The sequence below is a fragment of the Acomys minous genome, assembly GCF_964271855.1.
Source record: "Acomys minous genome assembly, contig: scaffold_89, whole genome shotgun sequence".
Taxonomy (NCBI): domain Eukaryota; kingdom Metazoa; phylum Chordata; class Mammalia; order Rodentia; family Muridae; genus Acomys; species Acomys minous.
This window is the reverse complement of record NW_028182122.1, coordinates 115,105-126,083: the sequence shown is the minus strand read 5'-3', so window position 1 is coordinate 126,083 and position 10,979 is coordinate 115,105.

The following is a 10,979-nucleotide window of genomic DNA, read 5'->3' as shown; positions in this document are numbered from 1 at the left end:
TGTTTCTAAGGAAATGGGAACACACTGAGGAGACACTTGTCGGAGCTACTGTGACTAAAACTGAGCTTCCCTACGCACAGGGAAGCAAGAGAAATGCTGATTTCATCAAGCCCAGTTACATACTCAGAATCTGTACTACTGCGCAAATAGGCATGTCTCTGTAGGCAAAAAACTCATTTCTGACAAAGTTGCCCAAATGCATCTCAGAAGTGTGCAACTTGTTCCCTGAGTTAGAAAACGTCGAGAAACGTTCATTTCTGCTAGCGCTGTGCTTCTACACATGTATTTGCTGAACGGTGAAAGCGCACAGTAATGCACTTTTCTCCCAGCAAATACACTGTTTCTAAGGAAATGGGAACACACTGAGGAGACACTTGTGGGAGCTACTGTGAATAAAACTGAGCTTCCCTGCGCACAGAGAAGCAAGAGAAATGCTGATTTCATCAAGCCCAGTTACATACTCAGAATCTGTACTACTACGCAAATAGGCATGTCTCTTTAGGCAAAAAACTCATTTCTGACAAAGTTGCCCAAATGCATCTCAGAAGTGTGCAACTTGTTCCCTGAGTTAGAAAACGTCGAGAAACGTTCGTTTCTGCTAGCGCTGTGCTTCTACACATGTATTTGCTGAACGGTGAAAGCGCACAGTAATGCACTTTTCTCCCAGCAAATACACTGTTTCTAAGGAAATGGGAACACACTGAGGAGACACTTGTGGGAGCTACTGTGACTAAAACTGAGCTTCCCTACGCACAGGGAAGCAAGAGAAATGCTGATTTCATCAAGCCCAGTTACATACTCAGAATCTGTACTACTGCGCAAATAGGCATGTCTCTGTAGGCAAAAAACTCATTTCTGACAAAGTTGCCCAAATGCATCTCAGAAGTGTGCAACTTGTTCCCTGTGTTAGAAAACGTCGAGAAACGTTCGTTTCTGCTAGCGCTGTGCTTCTACACATTTATTTGCTGAACGGTGAAAGCGCACAGTAATGCACTTTTCTCCCAGCAAATACACTGTTTCTAAGGAAATGGGAACACACTGAGGAGACACTTGTGGGAGCTACTGTGACTAAAACTGAGCTTCCCTACGCACAGGGAAGCAAGAGAAATGCTGATTTCATCAAGCCCAGTTACATACTCAGAATCTGTACTACTGCGCAAATAGGCATGTCTCTGTAGGCAAAAAAACTCATTTCTGACAAAGTTGCCCAAATGCATCTCAGAAGTGTGCAACTTGTTCCCTGAGTTAGAAAACGTCGAGAAACGTTCATTTCTGCTAGCGCTGTGCTTCTACACATGTATTTGCTGAACGGTGAAAGCGCACAGTAATGCACTTTTCTCCCAGCAAATACACTGTTTCTAAGGAAATGGGTCCATACTGAGGAGACACTTGTGGGAGCTACTGTGAATAAAACTGAGCTTCCCTGCGCACAGAGAAGCAAGAGAAATGCTGATTTCATCAAGCCCAGTTACATACTCAGAATCTGTACTACTGCGCAAATAGGCATGTCTCTTTAGGCAAAAAACTCATTTCTGACAAAGTTGCCCAAATGCATCTCAGAAGTGTGCAACTTGTTCCCTGAGTTAGAAAACGTCGAGAAACGTTCGTTTCTGCTAGCGCTGTGCTTCTACACATGTATTTGCTGAACGGTGAAAGCGCACAGTAATGCACTTTTCTCCCAGCAAATACACTGTTTCTAAGGAAATGGGAACACACTGAGGAGACACTTGTGGGAGCTACTGTGACTAAAACTGAGCTTCCCTACGCACAGGGAAGCAAGAGAAATGCTGATTTCATCAAGCCCAGTTACATACTCAGAATCTGTACTACTGCGCAAATAGGCATGTCTATGTAGGCAAAAAACTCATTTCTGACAAAGTTGCCCAAATGCATCTCAGAAGTGTGCAACTTGTTCCCTGAGTTAGAAAACGTCGAGAAACGTTCGTTTCTGCTAGCGCTGTGCTTCTACACATTTATTTGCTGAACGGTGAAAGCGCACAGTAATGCACTTTTCTCCCAGCAAATACACTCTTTCTAAGGAAATGGGAACACACTGAGGAGACACTTGTGGGAGCTACTGTGACTAAAACTGAGCTTCCCTACGCACAGGGAAGCAAGAGAAATGCTGATTTCATCAAGCCCAGTTACTTACTCAGAATCTGTACTACTGCGCAAATAGGCATGTCTCTGTAGGCAAAAAAACTCATTTCTGACAAAGTTGCCCAAATGCATCTCAGAAGTGTGCAACTTGTTCCCTGAGTTAGAAAACGTCGAGAAACGGTCGTTTCTGCTAGCGCTGTGCTTCTACACATGTATTTGCTGAACGGTGAAAGCGCACAGTAATGCACTTTTCTCCCAGCAAATACACTGTTTCTAAGGAAATGGGTCCACACTGAGGAGACACTTGTGGGAGCTACTCTGAATAAAACTGAGCTTCCCTACGCACAGGGAAGCAAGAGAAATGCTGATTTCATCAAGCCCAGTTACATACTCAGAATCTGTACTACTGCGGAAATAGGCATGTCTCTTTAGGCAAGAAACTCATTTCTGACAAAGTTGCCCAAATGCATCTCAGAAGTGTGCAACTTGTTCCCTGAGTTAGAAAACGTCGAGAAACGTTCGTTTCTGCTAGCGCTGTGCTTCTACACATGTATTTGCTAAACGGGGAAAGCGCACAATAATGCACTTTTCTCCCAGCAAATACACTTCTTCTCAGGAAATGGGAACACACTGAGGAGGCACTTGTGGGAGCTACTGTGACTAAAACTGAGCTTCCCTACGCACAGGGAAGCAAGAGAAATGCTGATTTCATCAAGCCCAGTTACATACTCAGAATCTGTACTACTGCGCAAATAGGCATGTCTCTTTAGGCAAAAAACTCATTTCTGACAAAGTTGGCCAAATGCATCTCAGAAGTGTGCAACTTGTTCCCTGTGTTAGAAAACGTCCAGAAACGTTCGTTTCTGCTAGCGCTGTGCTTCTACACATGTATTTGCTGAACGGTGAAAGTGCACAGTAATGCACTTTTCTCCCAGCAAATACACTCTTTCTAAGGAAATGGGAACACACTGAGGAGACACTTGTGGGAGCTACTGTGACTAAAACTGAGCTTCCCTACGCACAGGGAAGCAAGAGAAATGCTGATTTCATCAAGCCCAGTTACATACTCAGAATCTGTACTACTGCGCAAATAGGCATGTCTCTTTAGGCAAAAAACTCATTTCTGACAAAGTTGCCCAAATGCATCTCAGAAGTGTGCAACTTGTTCCCTGAGTTAGAAAACGTCGAGAAACGTTCGTTTCTGCTAGCGCTGTGCTTCTACACATGTATTTGCTGAACGGTGAAAGCGCACAGTAATGCACTTTTCTCCCAGCAAATACACTGTTTCTAAGGAAATGGGTCCATACTGAGGAGACACTTGTGGGAGCTACTGTGAATAAAACTGAGCTTCCCTGCGCACAGAGAAGCAAGAGAAATGCTGATTTCATCAAGCCCAGTTACATACTCAGAATCTGTACTACTGCGCAAATAGGCATGTCTCTTTAGGCAAAAAACTCATTTCTGACAAAGTTGCCCAAATGCATCTCAGAAGTGTGCAACTTGTTCCCTGAGTTAGAAAACGTCGAGAAACGTTCGTTTCTGCTAGCGCTGTGCTTCTACACATGTATTTGCTGAACGGTGAAAGCGCAAAGTAATGCACTTTTCTCCCAGGAAATACACTCTTTCTAAGGAAATGGGAACACACTGAGGAGACACTTGTGGGAGCTACTGTGACTAAAACTGAGCTTCCCTACGCACAGGGAAGCAATAGAAATGCTGATTTCATCAAGCCCAGTTACATACTCAGAATCTGTACTACTGCGCAAATAGGCATGTCTATGTAGGCAAAAAACTCATTTCTGACAAAGTTGCCCAAATGCATCTCAGAAGTGTGCAACTTGTTCCCTGAGTTAGAAAACGTCGAGAAACGTTCGTTTCTGCTAGCGCTGTGCTTCTACACATTTATTTGCTGAACGGTGAAAGCGCACAGTAATGCACTTTTCTCCCAGCAAATACACTCTTTCTAAGGAAATGGGAACACACTGAGGAGACACTTGTGGGAGCTACTGTGACTAAAACTGAGCTTCCCTACGCACAGGGAAGCAAGAGAAATGCTGATTTCATCAAGCCCAGTTACATACTCAGAATCTGTACTACTGCGCAAATAGGCATGTCTCTGTAGGCAAAAAAACTCATTTCTGACAAAGTTGCCCAAATGCATCTCAGAAGTGTGCAACTTGTTCCCTGAGTTAGAAAACGTCGAGAAACGTTCATTTCTGCTAGCGCTGTGCTTCTACACATGTATTTGCTGAACGGTGAAAGCGCACAGTAATGCACTTTTCTCCCAGCAAATACACTGTTTCTAAGGAAATGGGTCCACACTGAGGAGACACTTGTGGGAGCTACTCTGAATAAAACTGAGCTTCCCTACGCACAGGGAAGCAAGAGAAATGCTGATTTCATCAAGCCCAGTTACATACTCAGAATCTGTACTACTGCGGAAATAGGCATGTCTCTTTAGGCAAGAAACTCATTTCTGACAAAGTTGCCCAAATGCATCTCAGAAGTGAGCAACTTGTTCCCTGAGTTAGAAAACGTCGAGAAACGTTCGTTTCTGCTAGCGCTGTGCTTCTACACATGTATTTGCTAAACGGTGAAAGCGCACAATAATGCACTTTTCTCCCAGCAAATACACTGTTTCTAAGGAAATGGGAACACACTGAGGAGACACTTGTGGGAGCTACTGTGACTAAAACAGAGCTTCCCTACGCACAGGGAAGCAAGAGAAATGCTGATTTCATCAAGCCCAGTTACATACTCAGAATCTGTACTACTGCGCAAATAGGCATGTCTCTTTAGGCAAAAAACTCATTTCTGACAAAGTTGCCCAAATGCATCTCAGAAGTGTGCAACTTGTTCCCTGAGTTAGAAAACGTCGAGAAACGTTCGTTTCTGCTAGCGCTGTGCTTCTACACATGTATTTGCTGAACGGTGAAAGCGCACAGTAATGCACTTTTCTCCCAGCAAATACACTGTTTCTAAGGAAATGGGAACACACTGAGGAGACACTTGTGGGAGCTACTGTGACTAAAACTGAGCTTCCCTACGCACAGGGAAGCAAGAGAAATGCTGATTTCATCAAGCCCAGTTACATACTCAGAATCTGTACTACTGCGCAAATAGGCATGTCTCTGTAGGCAAAAAACTCATTTCTGACAAAATTGCCCAAATGCATCTCAGAAGTGTGCAACTTGTTCCCTGAGTTAGAAAACGTCGAGAAACGTTCGTTTCTGCTAGCGCTGTGCTTCTACACATTTATTTGCTGAACGGTGAAAGCGCACAGTAATGCACTTTTCTCCCAGCAAATACACTGTTTCTAAGGAAATGGGAACACACTGAGGAGACACTTGTGGGAGCTACTGTGACTAAAACTGAGCTTCCCTACGCACAGGGAAGCAAGAGAAATGCTGATTTCATCAAGCCCAGTTACATACTCAGAATCTGTACTACTGCGCAAATAGGCATGTTTCTGTAGGCAAAAAAACTCATTTCTGACAAAGTTGCCCAAATGCATCTCAGAAGTGTTCAACTTGTTCCCTGAGTTAGAAAACATCGAGAAACGTTCATTTCTGCTAGCGCTGTGCTTCTACACATGTATTTGCTGAACGGTGAAAGCGCACAGTAATGCACTTTTCTCCCAGCAAATACACTGTTTCTAAGGAAAGGGGTCCACACTGAGGAGACACTTGTGGGAGCTACTGTGAATAAAACTGAGCTTCCCTACGCACAGGGAAGCAAGAGAAATGCTGATTTCATGAAGCCCAGTTACATACTCAGAATCTGTACTACTGCGGAAATAGGCATGTCTCTTTAGGCAAAAAACTCATTTCTGACAAAGTTGCCCAAATGCATCTCAGAAGTGTGCAACTTGTTCCCTGAGTTAGAAAACGTCGAGAAACGTTCGTTTCTGCTAGCGCTGTGCTTCTACACATGTATTTGCTAAACGGTTAAAGCGCACAATAATGCACTTTTCTCCCAGCAAATACACTTCTTCTCAGGAAATGGGAACACACTGAGGAGACACTTGTGGGAGCTACTGTGACTAAAACTGAGCTTCCCTACGCACAGGGAAGCAAGAGAAATGCTGATTTCATCAAGCCCAGTTACATACTCAGAATCTGTACTACTGCGCAAATAGGCATGTCTCTGTAGGCAAAAAACTCATTTCTGACAAAGTTGGCCAAATGCATCTCAGAAGTGTGCAACTTGTTCCCTGTGTTAGAAAACGTCGAGAAACGTTCGTTTCTGCTAGCGCTGTGCTTCTACACATGTATTTGCTGAACGGTGAAAGCGCACAGTAATGCACTTTTCTCCCAGCAAATACACTGTTTCTAAGGAAATGGGAACACACTGAGGAGACACTTGTGGGAGCTACTGTGACTAAAACTGAGCTTCCCTATGCACAGGGAAGCAAGAGAAATGCTGATTTCATCAAGCCCAGTTACATACTCAGAATCTGTACTACTGCGCAAATAGGCATGTCTCTGTAGGCAAAAAACTCATTTCTGACAAAGTTGCCCAAATGCATCTCAGAAGTGTGCAACTTGTTCCCTGAGTTAGAAAACGTCGAGAAACGGTCGTTTCTGCTAGCGCTGTGCTTCTACACATGTATTTGCTGAACGGTGAAAGCGCACAGTAATGCACTTTTCTCCCAGCAAATACACTCTTTCTAAGGAAATGGGAACACACTGAGGAGACACTTGTGGGAGCTACTGTGACTAAAACTGAGCTTCCCTACGCACAGGGAAGCAAGAGAAATGCTGATTTCATCAAGCCCAGTTACATACTCAGAATCTGTACTACTGCGCAAATAGGCATGTCTCTGTAGGTAAAAAAACTCATTTCTGACAAAGTTGCCCAAATGCATCTCAGAAGTGTGCAACTTGTTCCCTGAGTTAGAAAACGTCGAGAAACGTTCATTTCCGCTAGCGCTGTGCTTCTACACATGTATTTGCTGAACGGTGAAAGCGCACAGTAATGCACTTTTCTCCCAGCAAATACACTGTTTCTAAGGAAATGGGTCCACACTGAGGAGACACTTGTGGGAGCTACTCTGAATAAAACTGAGCTTCCCTACGCACAGGGAAGCAAGTAAAATGCTGATTTCATCAAGCCCAATTACATACTCAGAATCTGTACTACTGCGGAAATAGGCATGTCTCTTTAGGCAAAAAACTCATTTCTGACAAAGTTGCCCAAATGCATCTCAGAAGTGTGCAACTTGTTCCCTGAGTTAGAAAACGTCGAGAAACGTTCGTTTCTGCTAGCGCTGTGCTTCTACACATGTATTTGCTGAACGGTGAAAGCGCACAGTAATGCACTTTTCTCCCAGGAAATACACTCTTTCTAAGGAAATGGGAACACACTGAGGAGACACTTGTGGGAGCTACTGTGACTAAAACTGAGCTTCCCTACGCACAGGGAAGCAAGAGAAATGCTGATTTCATCAAGCCCAGTTACATACTCAGAATCTGTACTACTGCGCAAATAGGCATGTCTCTGTAGGCAAAAAACTCATTTCTGACAAAGTTGGCCAAATGCATCTCAGAAGTGTGCAACTTGTTCCCTGTGTTAGAAAACGTCGAGAAACGTTCGTTTCTGCTAGCGCTGTGCTTCTACACATGTATTTGCTGAACGGTGAAAGCGCACAGTAATGCACTTTTCTCCCAGCAAATACACTGTTTCTAAGGAAATGGGAACACACTGAGGAGACACTTGTGGGAGCTACTGTGACTAAAACTGAGCTTCCCTACGCACAGGGAAGCAAGAGAAATGCTGATTTCATCAAGCCCAGTTACATACTCAGAATCTGTACTACTGCGCAAATAGGCATGTCTCTGTAGGCAAAAAACTCATTTCTAACAAAGTTGCCCAAATGCATCTCAGAAGTGTGCAACTTGTTCCCTGAGTTAGAAAACGTCGAGAAACGTTCGTTTCTGCTAGCGCTGTGCTTCTACACATGTATTTGCTGAACGGTGAAAGCGCACAGTAATGCACTTTTCTCCCAGCAAATACACTGTTTCTAAGGAAATGGGAACACACTGAGGAGACACTTGTGGGAGCTACTGTGACTAAAACTGAGCTTCCCTACGCACAGGGAAGCAAGAGAAATGCTGATTTCATCAAGCCCAGTTACATACTCAGAATCTGTACTACTGCGCAAATAGGCATGTCTCTGTAGGCAAAAAACTCATTTCTGACAAAGTTGCCCAAATGCATCTCAGAAGTGTGCAACTTGTTCCCTGAGTTAGAAAACGTCTAGAAACGTTCGTTTCTGCTAGCGCTGTGCTTCTACACATTTATTTGCTGAACGGTGAAAGCGCACAGTAATGCACTTTTCTCCCAGCAAATACACTGTTTCTAAGGAAATGGGAACACACTGAGGAGACACTTGTGGGAGCTACTGTGACTAAAACTGAGCTTCCCTACGCACAGGGAAGCAAGAGAAATGCTGATTTCATCAAGCCCAGTTACATACTCAGAATCTGTACTACTGCGCAAATAGGCATGTCTCTTTAGGCAAAAAACTCATTTCTGACAAAGTTGGCCAAATGCATCTCAGAAGTGTGCAACTTGTTCCCTGTGTTAGAAAACGTCCAGAAACGTTCGTTTCTGCTAGCGCTGTGCTTCTACACATGTATTTGCTGAACGGTGAAAGCGCACAGTAATGCACTTTTCTCCCAGCAAATACACTGTTTCTAAGGAAATGGGAACACACTGAGGAGACACTTGTGGGAGCTACTGTGACTAAAACTGAGCTTCCCTACGCACAGGGAAGCAAGAGAAATGCTGATTTCATCAAGCCCAGTTACATACTCAGAATCTGTACTACTGCGCAAATAGGCATGTCTCTTTAGGCAAAAAACTCATTTCTGACAAAGTTGCCCAAATGCATCTCAGAAGTGTGCAACTTGTTCCCTGAGTTAGAAAACGTCGAGAAACGTTCGTTTCTGCTAGCGCTGTGCTTCTACACATGTATTTGCTGAACGGTGAAAGCGCACAGTAATGCACTTTTCTCCCAGCAAATACACTGTTTCTAAGGAAATGGGAACACACTGAGGAGACACTTGTGGGAGCTACTGTGACTAAAACTGAGCTTCCCTACGCACAGGGAAGCAAGAGAAATGCTGATTTCATCAAGCCCAGTTACATACTCAGAATCTGTACTACTGCGCAAATAGGCATGTCTCTGTAGGCAAAAAACTCATTTCTGACAAAATTGCCCAAATGCATCTCAGAAGTGTGCAACTTGTTCCCTGAGTTAGAAAACGTCGAGAAACGTTCGTTTCTGCTAGCGCTGTGCTTCTACACATTTATTTGCTGAACGGTGAAAGCGCACAGTAATGCACTTTTCTCCCAGCAAATACACTCTTTCTAAGGAATGGGAACACACTGAGGAGACACTTGTGGGAGCTACTGTGACTAAAACTGAGCTTCCCTACGCACAGGGAAGCAAGAGAAATGCTGATTTCATCAAGCCCAGTTACATACTCAGAATCTGTACTACTGCGCAAATAGGCATGTCTCTGTAGGCAAAAAAACTCATTTCTGACAAAGTTGCCCAAATGCATCTCAGAAGTGTGCAACTTGTTCCCTGAGTTAGAAAACGTCGAGAAACGTTCATTTCTGCTAGCGCTGTGCTTCTACACATGTATTTGCTGAACGGTGAAAGCGCACAGTAATGCACTTTTCTCCCAGCAAATACACTGTTTCTAAGGAAAGGGGTCCACACTGAGGAGACACTTGTGGGAGCTACTCTGAATAAAACTGAGCTTCCCTACGCACAGGGAAGCAAGAGAAATGCTGATTTCATCAAGCCCAGTTACATACTCAGAATCTGTACTACTGCGGAAATAGGCATGTCTCTTTAGGCAAGAAACTCATTTCTGACAAAGTTGCCCAAATGCATCTCAGAAGTGTGCAACTTGTTCCCTGAGTTAGAAAACGTCGAGAAACGTTCATTTCTGCTAGCGCTGTGCTTCTACACATGTATTTGCTAAACGGTTAAAGCGCACAATAATGCACTTTTCTCCCAGCAAATACACTTCTTCTCAGGAAATGGGAACACACTGAGGAGACACTTGTGGGAGCTACTGTGACTAAAACTGAGCTTCCCTACGCACAGGGAAGCAAGAGAAATGCTGATTTCATCAAGCCCAGTTACATACTCAGAATCTGTACTACTGCGCAAATAGGCATGTCTCTGTAGGCAAAAAACTCATTTCTGACAAAGTTGGCCAAATGCATCTCAGAAGTGTGCAACTTGTTCCCTGTGTTAGAAAACGTCGAGAAACGTTCGTTTCTGCTAGCGCTGTGCTTCTACACATGTATTTGCTGAACGGTGAAAGCGCACAGTAATGCACTTTTCTCCCAGCAAATACACTGTTTCTAAGGAAATGGGAACACACTGAGGAGACACTTGTGGGAGCTACTGTGACTAAAACTGAGCTTCCCTACGCACAGGGAAGCAAGAGAAATGCTGATTTCATCAAGCCCAGTTACATACTCAGAATCTGTACTACTGCGCAAATAGGCATGTCTCTGTAGGCAAAAAACTCATTTCTGACAAAGTTGCCCAAATGCATCTCAGAAGTGTGCAACTTGTTCCCTGAGTTAGAAAACGTCGAGAAACGGTCGTTTCTGCTAGCGCTGTGCTTCTACACATGTATTTGCTGAACGGTGAAAGCGCACAGTAATGCACTTTTCTCCCAGCAAATACACTCTTTCTAAGGAAATGGGAACACACTGAGGAGACACTTGTGGGAGCTACTGTGACTAAAACTGAGCTTGCCTACGCACAGGGAAGCAAGAGAAATGCTGATTTCATCAAGCCCAGTTACATACTCAGAATCTGTACTACTGCGCAAATAGGCATGTCT